This window comes from Palaemon carinicauda, chromosome 3 (assembly GCF_036898095.1).
Source record: "Palaemon carinicauda isolate YSFRI2023 chromosome 3, ASM3689809v2, whole genome shotgun sequence".
Taxonomy (NCBI): Eukaryota; Metazoa; Arthropoda; class Malacostraca; order Decapoda; family Palaemonidae; genus Palaemon; species Palaemon carinicauda.
This window is the reverse complement of record NC_090727.1, coordinates 197313377-197331893: the sequence shown is the minus strand read 5'-3', so window position 1 is coordinate 197331893 and position 18517 is coordinate 197313377. Positions and strand designations below refer to the sequence as shown.

At 42.0% G+C, this 18517-nt stretch overlaps 1 protein-coding gene and 1 pseudogene across 1 annotated transcript in view; both read left to right on the top strand.

The window, feature by feature from the left end:
- Positions 1 to 18517, top strand: part of sno (strawberry notch) — a 276724-nt gene that overhangs the window by 95470 nt on the left and 162737 nt on the right. The gene's annotated exons all lie outside the window — the stretch shown is intronic.
- Positions 14858 to 16486, top strand: LOC137638831 (uncharacterized; annotated as a pseudogene).

Here is an 18517-nt window from a genome sequence, read left to right as displayed (position 1 = left end):
CCTTCCGAGCGAGTCCAACGGCCCAGGTGTAGCCACTGGGTCAGTTCGGACTCGCCGCAGTCATCTGATGACTGCACACCTCCCAAGAGAGGTAGAGTCCTTCCACAACAGGCTACTGCTCCGTCTGTTGCTGCTCCAACCACGGTAGACCCTAAGTGGTCCATGCTGCAGACTATGCAGTCTCAGCTTGCGGCATTCATGCAGGAGTATCATGCTGAGAAGGTTAACACTGCACCTGTTAACCTACAACCCGCCGAGGTTGTGCGCTCAGCAGATACTGCGGCTGCCTGCTCCCACACTCTACCTGTGAGAGCTCCACCACCGATGCGCAGTCCACCCTGCCAGACGCATGTTCTTTCTGCACCATCCGTTGACTTGCGTGAGCTACCGCATCAGCAGTGGGAAGGTGCTGTAGAGCTGCCGGGTTCCAACACTATGCGGCATTCTCCACAACCCATGCGGCATGCTCCGCATACCATACAGCATGCTCCGCATACCATACAGCATGCTCCGCAACCCACCGCAACCCCTCCCACGCACCAGCACTCTGCTTTTGTTGTTGCCAGCTCGCAGACTGACCAGCAGCGGTATGATGTTGGATCCGCAGCTACGCATGCACCCGTACTGCCGGATTCAGCCGTTCAGCTTTCTGCTCTGCCTTTGCCACTTCCTACTCAGCTTTCGGATGATGGAGTATCGGATGACGAAGCTGCACATTTGGATGAACCGCACTCTGACTTTGAAGGGCCCAAGTCTACGCCTCCCTCCTTAGACTTTCGTAAAGTCCTTGCCTTGTTCAAGGACTTGTATCCAGAGCAGTTTGTGTCTGCAACCCCTCGCTCTCCTCCCTCCGAGTTTGCTCTGGGCATGCAGTCTGCTGCTCCTGCCTTCACCAAGCTTGTTCTCGCACGATCATCTAAGAGAGCTTTGAGGGTTATGGGAGAGTGGTTGCATTCCAAGAAGCAACTGGGAAAGACTGCTTTCATCTTTCCGCCTACCAAGCTTGCTTCCAAGTCGAGCGTCTGGTATGCCACGGGAGAGGAACCCGGCTTGGGAGTTCCTGCCTCTGCCCAGGGCGACTTCTCAAGTCTGGTTGACTCTCCCCGCAGGTTGGCTATGAGACGATCGAAGATCTGCTGGTCCTTTTCTGATATGGATCATCTGTTGAAGGGAGTCTTTCGTGCCTTCGAGATCTTCAACTTCCTTGATTGGTGTTTAGGAGCCTTAAGCAGGAAGACTTCCCCTTCAGATAGGGACTCTGCCATGCTGATCATGTCTAGCATGGACAAAGCCATTCGGGATGGGTCTGGTGAACTTGCGGCTTCGTACGTGTCGGGAGTGCTCAAGAAGAGAGAACATCTTTGCTCCTTCTTATCGGCTGGTATCACTCCTTGCCAGAAGTCAGAGTTGTTGTTTGCTCCTCTCTCCAAGTGTCTGTTTCCGGAGGAGCTGATCAAGGGGATGGCTGCCTCGCTTATCCAGAAGGATACCCATGATCTTATGGCATCTTCCGCACGTAAGGCTAAAACCTTACCTTCCGTGCCTAGACCCTTCCGCCCTGCAGCAGTAGACACACCTGCAACTAGGTTCATCCCGCCCTTTCGTGGCAGAACCTCCAGCAGAGGAGGTACCCGTGCCGACAGTCACCGTGGCAAGTCCAAGAAGGGTTCCAAGTCCGCAAAAGGCAAGTTCTGACTGCCTTCCTCTCCAGACAGCAGTGGGAGCCAGACTCAAGACCTTCTGGCAAGCTTGGGAGAGCAGAGGTGCAGACGCTCAGTCTGTGAAGTGGCTAAGGGAGGGATACAGAATTCCGTTCTGCCGCAGTCCCCCTCTAGCTACGTCTCCCATCAACCTCTCTCCCAACTACAAGGAGAAGGACAAGAGGCTAGCGTTGCAACAAGAGGTGTCGCTCTTGCTACAAAAGGAAGCTGTAGTCATAGTCCGGGATCATCAATCCCCGGGCTTCTACAACCGTCTCTTCCTGGTAGAGAAGAAGACAGGAGGTTGGAGACCGGTGCTGGACGTCAGTGCTCTCAATGCTTATGTCACCAAGCAGACGTTCACGATGGAGACGACGAAGTCAGTCCTAGCAGTGGTCAGGCAGGAGGACTGGATGGTCTCGTTAGACCTGAAAGACGCGTACTTTCACGTCCCCATCCATCCAGACTCCCAACCTTTCCTAAGGTTCGTCTTTGGAAAGGTTGTGTACCAGTTCCAAGCCCTGTGCTTTGGCCTAAGCACGGCACCTCTTGTGTTTACCAGACTGATGAGGAATATTGCAAAATTCCTTCACTTGGCAGACATCAGAGCCTCCCTCTATTTGGACGACTGGCTTTTAAGAGCTCCAACAAGTCGTCGCTGTCTGGAGAATCTCAGATGGACTATGGATCTGACCAAGGAATTGGGCCTCCTGGTCAATATAGAGAAGTCCCAGCTCGTCCCATCCCAGACCATTGTCTATCTAGGTATGGAGATTCAGAGTCGAGCTTTTCGGGCTTTTCCGTCGGCCCCAAGGATCAATCAAGCCCTAGAATGCATCCAGAGCATGCTGAGAAGGAACCGATGTTCAGTCAGGCAGTGGATGAGTCTAACAGGGACACTTTCATCGCTGGCCCAGTTCATCGAGTTAGGGAGACTCCACCTCCGCCCCCTTCAGTATCATCTAGCTGCTCACTGGAGAAAGGACATGACGCTAGAGGCGGTCTCAGTGCCTGTTTCCGAAGAGATAAGGTCTACTCTAACGTGGTGGAAGAACAGCATTCTTCTCAAGGAAGGTCTACCATTGGCTGTTCAGACCCCCGACCACCGTCTCTTCTCGGACGCATCGGACACGGGCTGGGGTGCGACTCTGGATGGACAGGAATGCTCGGGCACATGGAATCAGGAGCAAAGGACACTTCACATCAATTGCAAGGAGTTGTTGGCAGTTCATCTGGCCTTGATAAACTTCAAGTCCCTCCAGCTAAACAAGGTGGTGGAGGTGAACTCCGACAACACCACAGCCTTGGCTTACATCTCCAAGCAAGGAGGGACTCATTCGAGGAAGTTGTTCGAGATCGCAAGGGACCTCCTCATTTGGTCAAAAGATCGAAAGCTTTCGCTGGTAACGAGGTTCATTCAGGCCGATATGAATGTCATGGCAGATCGCCTCAGCCGGAAGGGTCAGGTCATCCCCACAGAGTGGACCCTTCACAAGAATGTTTGCTGCAGACTATGGGCCCTGTGGGGGCAGCCCACCATAGATTTATTCGCTACCTCGATGACCAAGAGGCTCCCGATGTATTGTTCTCCGATTCCAGACCCTGCAGCAGTTCACGTGGATGCCTTTCTGCTGGATTGGTCCCATCTCGACCTGTATGCGTTCCCGCCGTTCAAGATTGTCAACAGGGTACTTCAGAAGTTCGCATCGCACGAAGGGACACGGTTGACGTTGGTTGCTCCCCTCTGGCCCGCGAGAGAATGGTTCACCGAGGTACTGCAATGGCTAGTGGACGTTCCCAGGACTCTTCCTCTAAGAGTGGACCTTCTGCGCCAACCTCACGTAAAGAAGGTACACCCAAACCTCCACGCTCTTCGTCTGACTGCCTTCAGACTATCGAAAGACTCTCAAGAGCTAGAGGCTTTTCGAAGGAGGCAGCCAGAGCGATTGCCAGAGCAAGGAGGACATCCACTCTCAGAGTCTATCAGTCCAAATGGGAAGTCTTCCGAAGCTGGTGCAAGGCGAATGCAGTTTCCTCAACCAGTACCACTGTAACCCAGATTGCTGACTTCCTGTTACATCTAAGGAACGTAAGATCCCTATCAGCTCCTACGATCAAGGGTTACAGGAGTATGTTGGCAGCGGTCTTCCGCCACAGAGGCTTGGATCTTTCCACCAACAAAGATCTACAGGACCTCCTTAGGTCTTTTGAGACCTCAAAGGAACGTCGGTTATCCACACCAGGCTGGAACCTAGACGTGGTTTTAAGGTTCCTAATGTCATCAAGATTTGAACTGCTCCAATCAGCCTCTTTTAAGGACCTCACATTAAAAACTCTTTTCCTCGTCTGCCTAGCAACAGCTAAAAGAGTCAGTGAGATCCACGCCTTCAGCAGGAACATAGGTTTTACATCTGAAACGGCTACATGTTCCTTGCAGCTCGGTTTTCTGGCTAAAAAACGAGCTTCCTTCCCGTCCTTGGCCTAAGTCGTTCGAGATCCCAAGCCTGTCCAACTTGGTGGGGAACGAACTAGAGAGAGTACTTTGCCCAGTAAGAGCTCTTAAGTACTATTTAAGACGGTCAAAGCCATTACGAGGACAATCAGAAGCTTTATGGTGTTCTATCAAGAAGCCTTCTCTTCCGATGTCTAAGAACGCAGTTTCTTACTACATCAGGCTTCTGATTAGAGAGGCACATTCTCATCTGAAGGAAGAAGACCTTGCTTTGCTGAAGGTAAGGACACATGAAGTTAGAGCTGTCGCTACTTCAGTGGCCTTCAAACAGAACCGTTCTCTGCAGAGTGTTATGGATGCAACCTATTGGAGAAGCAAGTCAGTGTTCGCATCATTCTATCTCAAAGATGTCCAGTCTCTTTACGAGAACTGCTACACCCTGGGACCATTCGTAGCAGCGAGTGCAGTAGTAGGTGAGGGCTCAGCCACTACATTCCCATAATCCCATAACCTTTTTAATCTTTCTCTTGAATACTTTTTATTGTTGTTTTTTTGGTTGTACGGAAGGCGTACGGAAGGCTAAGAAGCCTTCCGCATCCTGGTTGATTTGGCGGGTGGTCAAATTCTTTCTTGAGAAGCGCCTAGGTTAGAGGTTGTGATGAGGTCCTTTAGTATGGGTTGCAGCCCTTTATACTTCAGCACCTAGGAGTCATTCAGCATCCTAAGAGGACCGCTAGGCTCAGTAAGGAAGACGTAATTAAAAAAAGGCAGAGTAATAGTTCAAGTCGACTTCCTTACCAGGTACTTATTTATTTTATGTTTGTTATTTTGAATAACTGCTAAAATGAAATACGGGATACTTAGCTTCGTTGTTAACATGTATGCTGGTCTCCACCCACCACCCTGGGTGTGAATCAGCTACATGATCATCGGGTAAGATTAATATTGAAAAATGTTATTTTCATTAGTAAAATAAATTTTTGAATATACTTACCCGATGATCATGAATTTAAGAACCCTCCCTTCCTCCCCATAGAGAACCAGTGGACCGAGGAGAAAATTGAGTTCTTGTTGACAAGAAGTACTTGAGTACCTACTCACAGATGGCGCTGTTGTGTACACCCCCACCTGTATAGCGATCGCTGGCGTATCCCGACCGTAGATTTCTGTCGGGCAACGGAGTTGACAGCTACATGATCATCGGGTAAGTATATTCAAAAATTTATTTTACTAATGAAAATAACATTTTATTAAACAGGATATGTTCATTGTTGTCTATGAAAATTATATTACCTTTGAAACCTATTTAAATGAGTTTGGGCATATAACTTGACTTCATGATTCGCATGTATTGTATTTCCTACTTGGCAAAATATAGGTGAATTTGGGTTGGGATCATTTATGTTATAGATGATACTGGGGAAATGTTTTGTGTTGTTAATACGGTATTCAGTTTCTCCCATTGCTGTCAATCCAGGTAGTCGAGCGATTTACTGTTTTTATGTTGGAATTATTTGGTATACCATTGGCGCTTTTTTTTTTTTGTCACGATCATTATCTTTAATTTTGCTCTCTGTTGTCATTTTACTGATTCATTTAGTTTCACTTACCAGAAATTCCACTTTTAGATGTTTTGTGTGTCACTTTGACTATGTAGATTTGATTTGTTATTGTCATGTGTTTGGTGTGTTTGGGTAACACAAAACCATAGATATCATGTTTGTTCTGTTTAATGTAGATGAGTGAAAAGATTGTATACAAGCCATGGAGGTTGTTACTTTGCTAAAAGTCTGGCATGCATTTACAATGCAGTTGATAAAAGTTAAAAAGATCTAAATTATAAATTGGCTAATCAAACATTGCAAAATTAACATATGATTAACATAATAGCAAGTATTTTTACCTATGACTTTCCCTAAAATGCATAGGTATGCAAGTTTTTTCTTGTGGTTTTTTTTTACTTAAGGGTTTTCTCTTTTTTTATTTTCTGAGCATTTTTATGCATCTGATACAGCCACATCTTTTTTTCTAACCTTTCTGTCTCGTAGCTTTTTCAAGAAATATAATTCTGTGGGGTCTCAATGTGCTTTCCAGCATTACAAAACATTTTCCTCATTTTTTTTTTTTTTTGTAATATGATCTTCCCAAATAAAAAACTCCAGCCTTAAAATTTAGCATTTTGTAGTCACATTTTCAAGATTTTCTCCATTTTATGTGGAGGTGCTCATGTATGTGCTTTGTAGAATGTTTTGCTCCTTTAGTGGATCATAGTTTTTTGCTGCTTTTAATTATTTTTGTTGTTATTGTTGTTGACATGCCAATTTGAAACCCCAGGTGGAAAAGCAGAAAGCCACAAACTCAAGTGTCCTAATATGAAAACCAGCTTTTTGTGGGAAAGGATTGAGTATAAAATTCTTTAAACTATTAAAGAGAAATAAGAACACAAATTAAGAATGATAACAAAGTTAGATAAAACAGGTACCAAATTAACAGTGAAGAAAGACCAATAACAACCTGTAATAATAAAAAGAGTATTAGCACCAAATTTGATCTTTGAAGTTCCACCAATTCAATTGCTATATATTCATAGGAAGGTCAGTCTATAATTTCTTCACATCCTCAACAAGGCTTCTAGAATACTGTGTACTAATGGACCAGCTAAATCTTTCCACTTAATTCGCTGCTACTTCTTCTTTAAAGTCTTTTTAACGTGCGCTTTGCAATCCATATGATAGCTAGAATTGTCAGCCTATCATAAGGTCTGCCCCAGTGCCTGAAAATGGTCTTCTGTTTCCCATCCTTTATCCCTTTTCCTTGTGAATTTCAACATCAAAATTTCCTTACTCTGTTTATATTAAGAATCATCTTTCTACCAGTTCACCCTCTGAATCTTCTGCAGATAGTTCTTACAAACCTAATGCTGCATTTTGTTAAGATTGTTTGTTATGGTAAGGTTAACATCACTATAGTCAATTTTTTTAACAAGGCAGATTTGTACAGACTCAGAGGTGCCCTTTTAGCTTGTAAAAGTTTCCTACAAGCTGATTGGTTTAAAGTATTGTGTCTGAATAGCATCATTGTTCTCAAATAATTTCCAAGTAATGTGAATTGAAATTTATTCACTAACCTAAATTTCTCCCTCAGATATGTTTTGTTAATATTGTTAATGATCAAAGAGATTATTTTGTAGAATGTGGTGTGAAAAGGCAAAACCTGTTGAATGGGAACTAGGAGTGTTGGTGAAAAGTGCAAAAAAGGAGATCTGACTAATTGCAATAATTACAGAGGTATCAGTTATGTCTGTCGTCATGAAAATATGTAGTACAGTATGCTAATTCTAAAGAGACTAGAGAGATAGATTGATGAATAGCTGATAGATGTACAAGGAGGATTTAGAAAAGGTAGAAGTTGTGTTGATCAAATTTTAATTTTAAGACGTGGTACAGCAATATGTAGAAAATAGAAATCTACCGTTGATGGCATTTGTGGCCTATGAAAAAGCCTTTGACAGTGTGCACGGGCCAATTTTTGCAGAGAGTCCTGGGTTTTTATGGAGTTCCTCTTAAATATGTAGATTTCATTGTCTGTTCATGTGAATAGCAATACAAAGTTAAAATTAGTGGAGCCCTATCAAATGAATTTCCAGTCAATATTGGAGTACTCTTTGTAGTCACCTATGTTGTTTATTGTCCTCATGGATTTTGTAATACATAGAACAGTTGGGGATGGTGGAGAAGGCTTGTACTGGATTGGTAACAGGAAATTAGCTGACCTAAAGTATGCTGATGACGCTGTCCTTATTAGCAGAAGCTCCTGGTCACCAGTATAGGAGCATTGAAGAAAAGAAAATTTTAAATTTTGCAACAGGAAGGGAAGTGTCATACAATTCTCCTTTTACAGAAAGAGAGTTTGGTTCCGCACTTGCTATGTGTAATGACACAGCCCCTGGACCTAATGGAATTCCATATGCAATGTTTAAACATGTCTCGTAGCTTTTTCAAGAAATATAATTCTGTGGGGTCTCAATGTGCTTTCCAGCATTACAAAACATTTTCCTCATTTTTTTTTTTTTTTGTAATATGATCTTCCCAAATAAAAAACTCCAGCCTTAAAATTTAGCATTTTGTAGTCACATTTTCAAGATTTTCTCCATTTTATGTGGAGGTGCTCATGTATGTGCTTTGTAGAATGTTTTGCTCCTTTAGTGGATCATAGTTTTTTGCTGCTTTTAATTATTTTTGTTGTTATTGTTGTTGACATGCCAATTTGAAACCCCAGGTGGAAAAGCAGAAAGCCACAAACTCAAGTGTCCTAATATGAAAACCAGCTTTTTGTGGGAAAGGATTGAGTATAAAATTCTTTAAACTATTAAAGAGAAATAAGAACACAAATTAAGAATGATAACAAAGTTAGATAAAACAGGTACCAAATTAACAGTGAAGAAAGACCAATAACAACCTGTAATAATAAAAAGAGTATTAGCACCAAATTTGATCTTTGAAGTTCCACCAATTCAATTGCTATATATTCATAGGAAGGTCAGTCTATAATTTCTTCACATCCTCAACAAGGCTTCTAGAATACTGTGTACTAATGGACCAGCTAAATCTTTCCACTTAATTCGCTGCTACTTCTTCTTTAAAGTCTTTTTAACGTGCGCTTTGCAATCCATATGATAGCTAGAATTGTCAGCCTATCATAAGGTCTGCCCCAGTGCCTGAAAATGGTCTTCTGTTTCCCATCCTTTATCCCTTTTCCTTGTGAATTTCAACATCAAAATTTCCTTACTCTGTTTATATTAAGAATCATCTTTCTACCAGTTCACCCTCTGAATCTTCTGCAGATAGTTCTTACAAACCTAATGCTGCATTTTGTTAAGATTGTTTGTTATGGTAAGGTTAACATCACTATAGTCAATTTTTTTAACAAGGCAGATTTGTACAGACTCAGAGGTGCCCTTTTAGCTTGTAAAAGTTTCCTACAAGCTGATTGGTTTAAAGTATTGTGTCTGAATAGCATCATTGTTCTCAAATAATTTCCAAGTAATGTGAATTGAAATTTATTCACTAACCTAAATTTCTCCCTCAGATATGTTTTGTTAATATTGTTAATGATCAAAGAGATTATTTTGTAGAATGTGGTGTGAAAAGGCAAAACCTGTTGAATGGGAACTAGGAGTGTTGGTGAAAAGTGCAAAAAAGGAGATCTGACTAATTGCAATAATTACAGAGGTATCAGTTATGTCTGTCGTCATGAAAATATGTAGTACAGTATGCTAATTCTAAAGAGACTAGAGAGATAGATTGATGAATAGCTGATAGATGTACAAGGAGGATTTAGAAAAGGTAGAAGTTGTGTTGATCAAATTTTAATTTTAAGACGTGGTACAGCAATATGTAGAAAATAGAAATCTACCGTTGATGGCATTTGTGGCCTATGAAAAAGCCTTTGACAGTGTGCACGGGCCAATTTTTGCAGAGAGTCCTGGGTTTTTATGGAGTTCCTCTTAAATATGTAGATTTCATTGTCTGTTCATGTGAATAGCAATACAAAGTTAAAATTAGTGGAGCCCTATCAAATGAATTTCCAGTCAATATTGGAGTACTCTTTGTAGTCACCTATGTTGTTTATTGTCCTCATGGATTTTGTAATACATAGAACAGTTGGGGATGGTGGAGAAGGCTTGTACTGGATTGGTAACAGGAAATTAGCTGACCTAAAGTATGCTGATGACGCTGTCCTTATTAGCAGAAGCTCCTGGTCACCAGTATAGGAGCATTGAAGAAAAGAAAATTTTAAATTTTGCAACAGGAAGGGAAGTGTCATACAATTCTCCTTTTACAGAAAGAGAGTTTGGTTCCGCACTTGCTATGTGTAATGACACAGCCCCTGGACCTAATGGAATTCCATATGCAATGTTTAAACATGTACCCGCTAATACAAAGTAATTTATTTTAAGCATTATTAACAAAATTTGGCATGATCATAGTTATCCAAGTGTTTGGGAACTAGCCATTATTTCAGACTTTTTAAAACCCGGTCTGAATAAATTTTTAGCAGCAGACTATTGACCAATTGCATTAACATCTTGCTCATGTAAGATCATGAAGAAGATAGTCAATGCAAGACTGATGTGGTACCTGGAAAAGAAGAGTATTTCATCACCTATCCAGTGTGGATTTAGAAAAATACACTCGACTGATGTGTTGATACGACTGGAATCCTCTGTTTGCGAATCATTTGCTTCCAAAGAGCACTATGTAACAATCTTTTTTTACCTTGGAAAGGCATATGATACTGCATGGAAATATGGTATACTTAAAATCATTCATGAATTTGGATTAAGAAGAGAGCTACCATTGTTCATTCAATCATTTATTTCACATAAATTTTTCATGTGAGAGTGGAGGAAACTATCAGAGAGAAAATGTCAGGAAGGAGGAGTTCCCCAGGGTAGTGTGCTAAGTGGAACACTATTCGCACTTATTATTGTGATATCCTCTATCATTCCTCAAGATATTCTCTCACTATTTGTGGATGATCTCTCTGTGTTGTTTGCTGGAGCTAGAATGACAATGTTTGAGAGAAAACAACTTTCAATTGACAAAATTATTCAGTGGGCTGATATGAAAGGGTTTAGATTTTCAACGAGTAATGCTAGTATTGTCCATTTTTGTCGTAAACAGGGAGTACATTTAGACCCAAATATATACATGAAAGGTCAACGGATCCCGTGTGTAGGTGAAGCTAAATTTTTAGGATTGATATTTGATTGTAGGCTTAACTTGGTTCTTCACTTAAAGGCATTAAAAGCTGTGTCTTGAGGCTCTGTATTGTCCCATACATAATGGGAGGCACACTGCAAAACTGTTTTAAAATTATACAAGGCCTTGTTTTTTTTCAAAAATCTGTACATCATGTTGGTATTAGATTGTCCACAGGAGCATTTATAATTTCACCAATCCTAAGTCTCCTTGTTGATACTGGAGAATTACCTTTAGACCTTTACCGAATGTCTTCTATTGTTCGGTATTGGTTTAGGTTACGACGACTCCTTAAATCTTTAGCCTTTCAGACTGCAAGCCTTGTAAGGCACTCAACATACTCTGAGTTGCACCCAAAATGTCCTCAACCTTAAGGCTTTCGGGTGAAACAATTATTAAACCGTCTTGATAAAATTAGAAGTGAAAATTACCAGAGCTATAATTTTGTAAATATCTTATTGGTGTTAAAAAGAACATGACTGAATGAGAAGCGAAGTCTTTTTTTATGAACATTTTGAAGAGCCTAGGGAATTGACTTTTATATACAGTATATCAATGAATCTAAATCTGATGCTGGCATTGGATTTGGAGTATATAGTAATTCTTTTAACAGTAGAAGTGCACTTCCTCCAATATCCTCCATATTTACTGTCAAACTATATGGCATACTAACCGCTGTTGAGAAAATATCGTTAAAAGAGGAGGGATATTTTATCATTTTTAGTGATGCAAGAAGTGTCCTTCAAACTTTCAGTTTTAATTCCAGTAACCCTTAAGTTTTAAAGATTTTAGAGTGGCTTTTACTTATTGGCCTAAAAGGTATAACAGTTTGATTTTGCTGGGTTCCGGTATGTGTACGTGTGTTTGGAAATGAAGAGGCAAATTCACTGGCAAAGAGTGCTGCAGCAGAGTTGCTACCTGGAAGGTATCCCATTATCTGTTATGATTTTTACCGCTAATTAAGAATTTTATCTATGATAATTGGCAATAGCATTGGGATAGTTTAACTGGAAATAAGATGGGAAAAATTGCAAATGTTATATCCCCTTGGAGGGATAACATGATGCCCCATAAGTGGCAGACGTCCCTTTGTCGTCTCCGCATTGGTCAGACTCGGACGACGCGAGTTTCTGCTGGCTGGCCAACACCAACCATATTGCGACGGCTGTTTAATACCCTTGAGAGTGAGGCATTTGTTGACTGAATGCCTCACATATATCACAGAAAGAAATATATCTCTTCGAGGCTCAAGGTGAGGATGGCAGGTTCATCCTTGCCAAGATCCTTAGATGTGTCGTACAATGCTAGTGACATTTCTTAATTTATTTCAGAAGCAGGTCTTCTAAATGCTATTTAACTTTTATAACATATTTACTTTTCTGGTTTTAATTGAATATTCTTTTAATCTTTATTTATAATAAACGATATCCGCGTCAATGACCTTCGATGTCAGGATGCCAGAGAATTTCAAACCATTCATTTATTATTAGCAGAATGCCACAGAACTTACACAGCTTGCTTACCAGAATGCATGAAATGTCACATGAGGTTGGGCTCAAGATAATAAGAAGAACGACAGAGATGATGAGAATGGAATATGAATTATCATTGGAAGGAGAAAGGGTTAATGAGGTGGAATCATTAGAATTTCTAGGAACTATGATATCTAGTACAGGATCTTTAGAATGAGTTTAATGAAAGATTAAAAAAAGCAAATTAGTCACTGGTTAGGTTAAGTAAAATTTGGAAATCAAATCGCCAGAAATTACAAAGGAAAATCAAGCTATATATCAGTTTAGTGCGATTGGTGGTATGATAATGGAAAAACATCCAATAGATTTTGTAGATTTGAGAACAAAGCCCACAAGAATATTGGTAGTGAAATGGCAGGACAGGATTAGAAACAAAACTGTAGGAGAGATCACTCGAGTGCCATATTTGAATGAGATCATGGTGAAGGGTAGATGGAGATGGTTTGGGCATGGACTTTGCACTCCCCAGGAGAGATAATAGTTTGTTTTCATATGCAGGCCACATAATTTTGTAACTTTTCACATATTTTAACACAAATTGTGATGAATTATACCAAGCATATGAAAAACATAATTATAACCTTTCTTTGAATACCAGAGTCTACTAAAAAGTTTGTATAAAAAGGGTTTGCTATTTGTTTCATAAAAGGTACATATTTTATTAGGATTATTCATTTTGAGGATACTGTAGTGTTCTATAAATTGCATAAAAATTACAATTAAACAAACTTATAAGTTCACTGCCGAGTTACAACTGCGATACCCTTCCATCCCAGTAGATTCTGGTATTCAAAGAAAATTTATAACATATTTTTTGTATGCTTTGTGTTAAAATATGTAAAAAGTTACAAAATTATGAATTGTGCATCCGAAAACAAGCTCTTGTTGTTGAATTTGGCAGGTGTTGCTATTGAATATAGACTTTTCATCAAAATACTTTAAAATCTGGTTATTCATTAGCATTGTTTATTGACAAAATGTAAATTTAGGTTAGTAAGTAAGTTACGATTCACAATACTTGGTAATTATTTGAAAACAATGATGCTATTTGGACCAAACACTTCCAACCAATCAGCTTGTAGGTAACTTTTCCAAAGTAAAAGGGCACCTCTGTGAGTTGGTGCAAATCTGCCTCATTAAAAAATTGAGTATAGCCTAAAAGATCTTTTTGGGACCCTTCGCTTTTGTAATACCCTTTGAGTTGGTTGCTTTGATGCACTGTTAAAGGCATAATGGGACTATTTGAGTGCGGCCGTTTGGGCACGAATGTTTGGGCGCCACCTGAGAGTTGGGCACGTCCGGTTGGGTGCTATCTGATTTGGCACCAGCCAAACATTAGGAATAATTTTTTTATAAATTCATAATTATTAAAAACTTAAAAAGTTTTATTGAAAAGTAAAAGATTACTCATAAAAATGTAAAAAAAGACACTAAAAAGCTAAATATTGTAACATAGCTTTATATAGGCTAGTTCATTTGGTAATTATGAGCAAGGATTCTGTAGTACTCGACAGCATTCATGTTTTCAAATCTTAAGAAGAGTTCCGTATATTTTTTTGTCTGCATTTCTATACTTTTTTAATTTTTATGGTGGTTCATGACCGGTCAGTAACTTTTCCTAATATGCACCTCTATTTTTCTGTACTTTGCGCAAGCCATCTGTTAATTTCTATCTTGTGGGATGTTGCATGCCAAGTTAGTATTTCAGTCGACGTTGGGCTGCCTCAGCACTGTGTGCGCTCTTCCCCATTTAACGTTCTATGTTAAAGGATCCACATATCAGGGAGAAGTAGAGGAGTTGTTCTTCCATTTCTTCCTCTGTTCTGATGACCAACATATGTATCTTCAAACCAATTGAGTGAATCTTGAAGTTATGTGGCATTTTGGTTGCTAGAGCATCCTAATACTGTACCCATCGATCTTGTTCAAAGGCACAAAGGCAGTGGCAACGATCATTTTAGCTTTTTACCCGAAATCTGGATTTGTGTTACACAAACCAGTTAGCCTCAGTCTGGCTAGATGTTTTTGCATATTTTGAGTTGAATGATCCTTAATTTGAACATCAGGGAATGTTTCATTCATCGCTATATGTGCAGCGTGTTCAAACATGACGATTGAACTAAGTTTCAAGTTGGGTTCCATTTCTTTCAATAATTTGAACACTGTCACGTGGTGCGTTTCTTGTAAGGCAAAAGACCATAAACTGTAGGGTGGACCATGTGTTTTTACCATGATTATATATATATATCTGACAAAAGAGACTGGGAGCAATAATCCATGTGCCAGCTTTGTCCCCCGAAGCTTGATATCCAATCGTGACCTGGTCCACTACTACTGATGGCCATTTTTCTGGGGCTAAAGGCCTTCAAGGACTTGGTGTCTGGGAAGATTGTGGAGGTCAACTCAGACAACACCACAGCTCTGGCTTACATCAGGAAGCAAGGAGGGACTCACTCTCTGTCTCTCTTCGAGACAGCAAGAGAACTCCTTCTTTGGGCGAAGGAGAACAGGATAAGGCTGCTGACGAGGTTTGTTCAGGGACAGAAGAATGTGAGGGCGGACATGCTCAGCAGGAAAGGGCAGGTCCTTCCCACAGAATGGACCCTCAACCAACAGGTCTGTCAGAGTCTCTGGAGGCTGTGGGGGAGATCCCTCATCGATCTTTTCGCCTCCAATTTATCCAAGAGGATCCCCATCTATTGCTCCCTAGTTCCGGACAGAGAGGCAATAGCAGTAGACGCCTTTTTGATGGATTGGACGGGGCTGGACACTTATGCTTTTCCCCCGTTCAAGATCATCAATCTGGTAGTCAGGAAATTCGCCCTCCTCGATTCGGGACGGATGATCCTGATAGCTCCGTTCTGGCCGATGAGGGAATGGTTCACAGAGGTGGTGGACTTGTTGATGGACTTTCCAAGAAGCCTCCCTGCAAGTCCAAATCTGCTCAGACAACCCCACTTCGAGAGATATCATCAAAACCCCCTCGCTCTCAATCTGACTGCCTTCAGACTATCGAGAAGCTCGTCAGATCGAGAGGCTTTTCAGCGCAAGCTGCGAAAGCTATCGCCAGAGCGAGGAGGGTCTCTTCGCAGAGGGTCTACCAGTCCAAGTGGGAGACTTTTAGGGCTTGGTGTAGGAAGCACAAGATTTCCTCATCCACTACCTCTGTGAGCCAGATTGCGGATTTCTTGTTGTACCTCAGACAGGACGCTAAGCTAGCTGTGTCCACTATCAAAGGGTACAAAAGTATGCTCTCTTCCGTCTGTCGGCATAGAGGCTTGGACTTGTCTCGCGACAAGGACTTACATGACCTCTTGAAGTCTTTTGAGACGACCAAGCAGACCCAGTTAAAGCCCCCTTCTTGGAACCTTGATGTGGTTCTTAAATTTCTGTGCACCAAGAGATTTGAGCCCATCTCACAGGCTCCCCTTAGGGAGGTTACCAAGAAGACCCTCTTTCTTTTGGCCTTAGCAACAGCTAAAAGAGTTAGTGAAGTCCATGCAATTGAAAAACAGGTAGGCTTCAATCTGAATGGGGCAGTTTGTGCCTTGAGATTAGACTTTCTCGCTAAGAACGAGAACCCTTCTAAGCCCTGGCCGAGGACCTTTGAGGTTCCTAACTTGACCAACCTAGTGGGTCAAGAGCAAGAGAGGCTGCTCTGTCCAGTACGAGCCCTCAAGACCTACTTGTCTCGCACAAAAAGTGTGAGAGGCTCTTCTAGCTCCCTGTGGTGTTCTGTGAAAGATCCTCAAAAGCCCCTTTCCAAGAACGCTTTATCCTTTTTCCTGAGGGAAGTGATAAGAGAAGCGCATCTCTTGTGTGAGGAGGAACACTTCGGACTTTTTAAAAGTGCAAGCTCACGAAGTGAGGGCCATTGCGACCTCGCTTGCTTACCGCAAGAACATGTCGCTCCGTCAAATTATGGATGCGACATTCTGGAGGAGCAACTCTGTGTTCGCCTCTCATTACCTCAGAGAGGTGAGGGTTGATTATGAGAAATGTTATACCTTGGGACCATACGTAGCTACGGCTTCTGTATTAGGCAAAGGAGTTACTACCTCCCCTCAACCTTAGTTTTGTTTACTTGTACATAGGTTGGTGTATTTTTTATTGGTTGTCTGAGGGCTTCGACTTGTGTACAGTCCCCTCAGTCTAGTTAGATTATTTTTATCTACTTTGCAAATGTTAGGTGGTTGGTTTGGTAAAGTTGCGGTTTTTTATTTTGGGCAATAGGTAGTCCTGAAGTCTAGTCAGATTGTTGGTCTCACCCCGTTGACAGACTCGATTGAGTGTTTTTCAGCACTGCAGGTCACATCCTGGCTGACACTCCTAAGGGAAAGCGACTCAAGAGGCAGGAACCTTTGAAGTCAGCTACCTTAGCAGGTAAGGAATCAAGGTGTTTATTTATCCTACAACTTTTTTGGTTGTTTCCCCAACGATGTTACTGTCTATCACCCTCCTCCAAGTGTGTTAATCAGCTATGTATATATAACTGCCAGGTAAGTTCTATTCATAAAAATGGAGTTTTTATGATAAAACAAAGTTTTGTGAATACTTACCTGGCAGTTATATATACATTCGAAGGCCCACCCACCTCCCCTCAGGAGACAGGTCGGGCATAGATGAACTGAAGAACAGAAAACGGGAATGATTCCTCCTACCACCCTTTAACGGGTGTTACCACCCAACCACCACAAGGCGGTTGCCTAGTTTTAGAAAAATTCTGCCGAAATAGAGATAATTAGCTATGTATATATAACTGCCAGGTAAGTATACACAAAACTTTGTTTTATCATAAAAACTCCATTTTCTTCCTCTCCTGGTTGAGGGACATATATTTTGTAGCTTTCTGGCACGAATAATTGTAAGTCAGCTGGATTGGTGGGGGCATTCAGTACTGAATTATGCTTCCTGCTTATAATTTTCCTCAAAGCAAACATATTAGGAATGGTAGCTAGACTAGATTGGGATGTCTGTCAAATATTAAGTAACAACTACAGTTGGTGATTCAAGGGTTTCTTCTGCTCTTTTATTTTAGTTTTCACAAGTCGGCATAGGCTTCATGCAAATAGCTATTCAGCTCTCTCACCTCTTCTCCAGCTTTATATGGAGCCATGCTTTACAATAATTTTTTTTTGGGGTCAATGCCAATATTTTTAAAACATGTTTGTTCCAACACGGAGTACAGTACTTACCTTGAACTACTTTCTTAGGAGTATCTGCGATCTCCTCCCTAACCGACCAAGAATTTTGCGCAATTCCCCCTTGTCTAGTCCCTCCTTGGCAGATGGATACGTGCCGAGGCGACCCGGGGTCAGCGCGTATGGGTGCGCTACTAGGTCTTTGTTGCCAGTAAGCTTTTGGTCGCGGCGTAGATAACATCTTGCTGTTCTCTCTCACATCCCGTCCGACCCACCATTGTGTTCCCTTGTGTTTTCCTGTTCATATCCCTTCCTTGTGTTGCTTGTGATTACCCTTATGGACTCCCAACGTCGTTGTCCCGGGCCCAAGGCTGGTAAGTCATGCGGAGCATGGCTATCTAAGTTGAATACAGATCCGCACACGTGCTCCACGTGCCGACACAGTGTGTGCTCGCCTGCTTCCACGTGTCCGGGGTGTGCTTCCTGGCCGGAATTGCAGTGGACATTATTTGGCACAAAGAAGAAGAAAGCATCAAAGCGGTCGCCGAGGAAACCTGGTCTCGGTTCTCCGTTAGTGTCTCCTTCAGCTCCGGAGAGCGGTTCCCCTTCCCCTTCCCCTACCCAGAATAGGGGACGAGGTAAGTCCGTTGCGGGGAAACAGCCCATTGCTGTTCCCCATGAGTCTGATTTTAATAACTCAAGTTGCATTGTGCCTACGCAGACGAGTGTGGAGTCTGCTGTTGTTACGGGAGTGCTCTCTGTAGACGAGGTTCTGGTGTCCACAGGACCCGTCTCGAGTGAGGATCCGGTTTGTGGTAGGTCAGGAACACCAGCTCCTTCCCCTCCAACGTGGCAGTGCTTTTCAGGTACAGCAGTTTCAGGGGGGCAACCAAGACAGAGAAAGACGAGCCACGTGCTCTTCGGATCC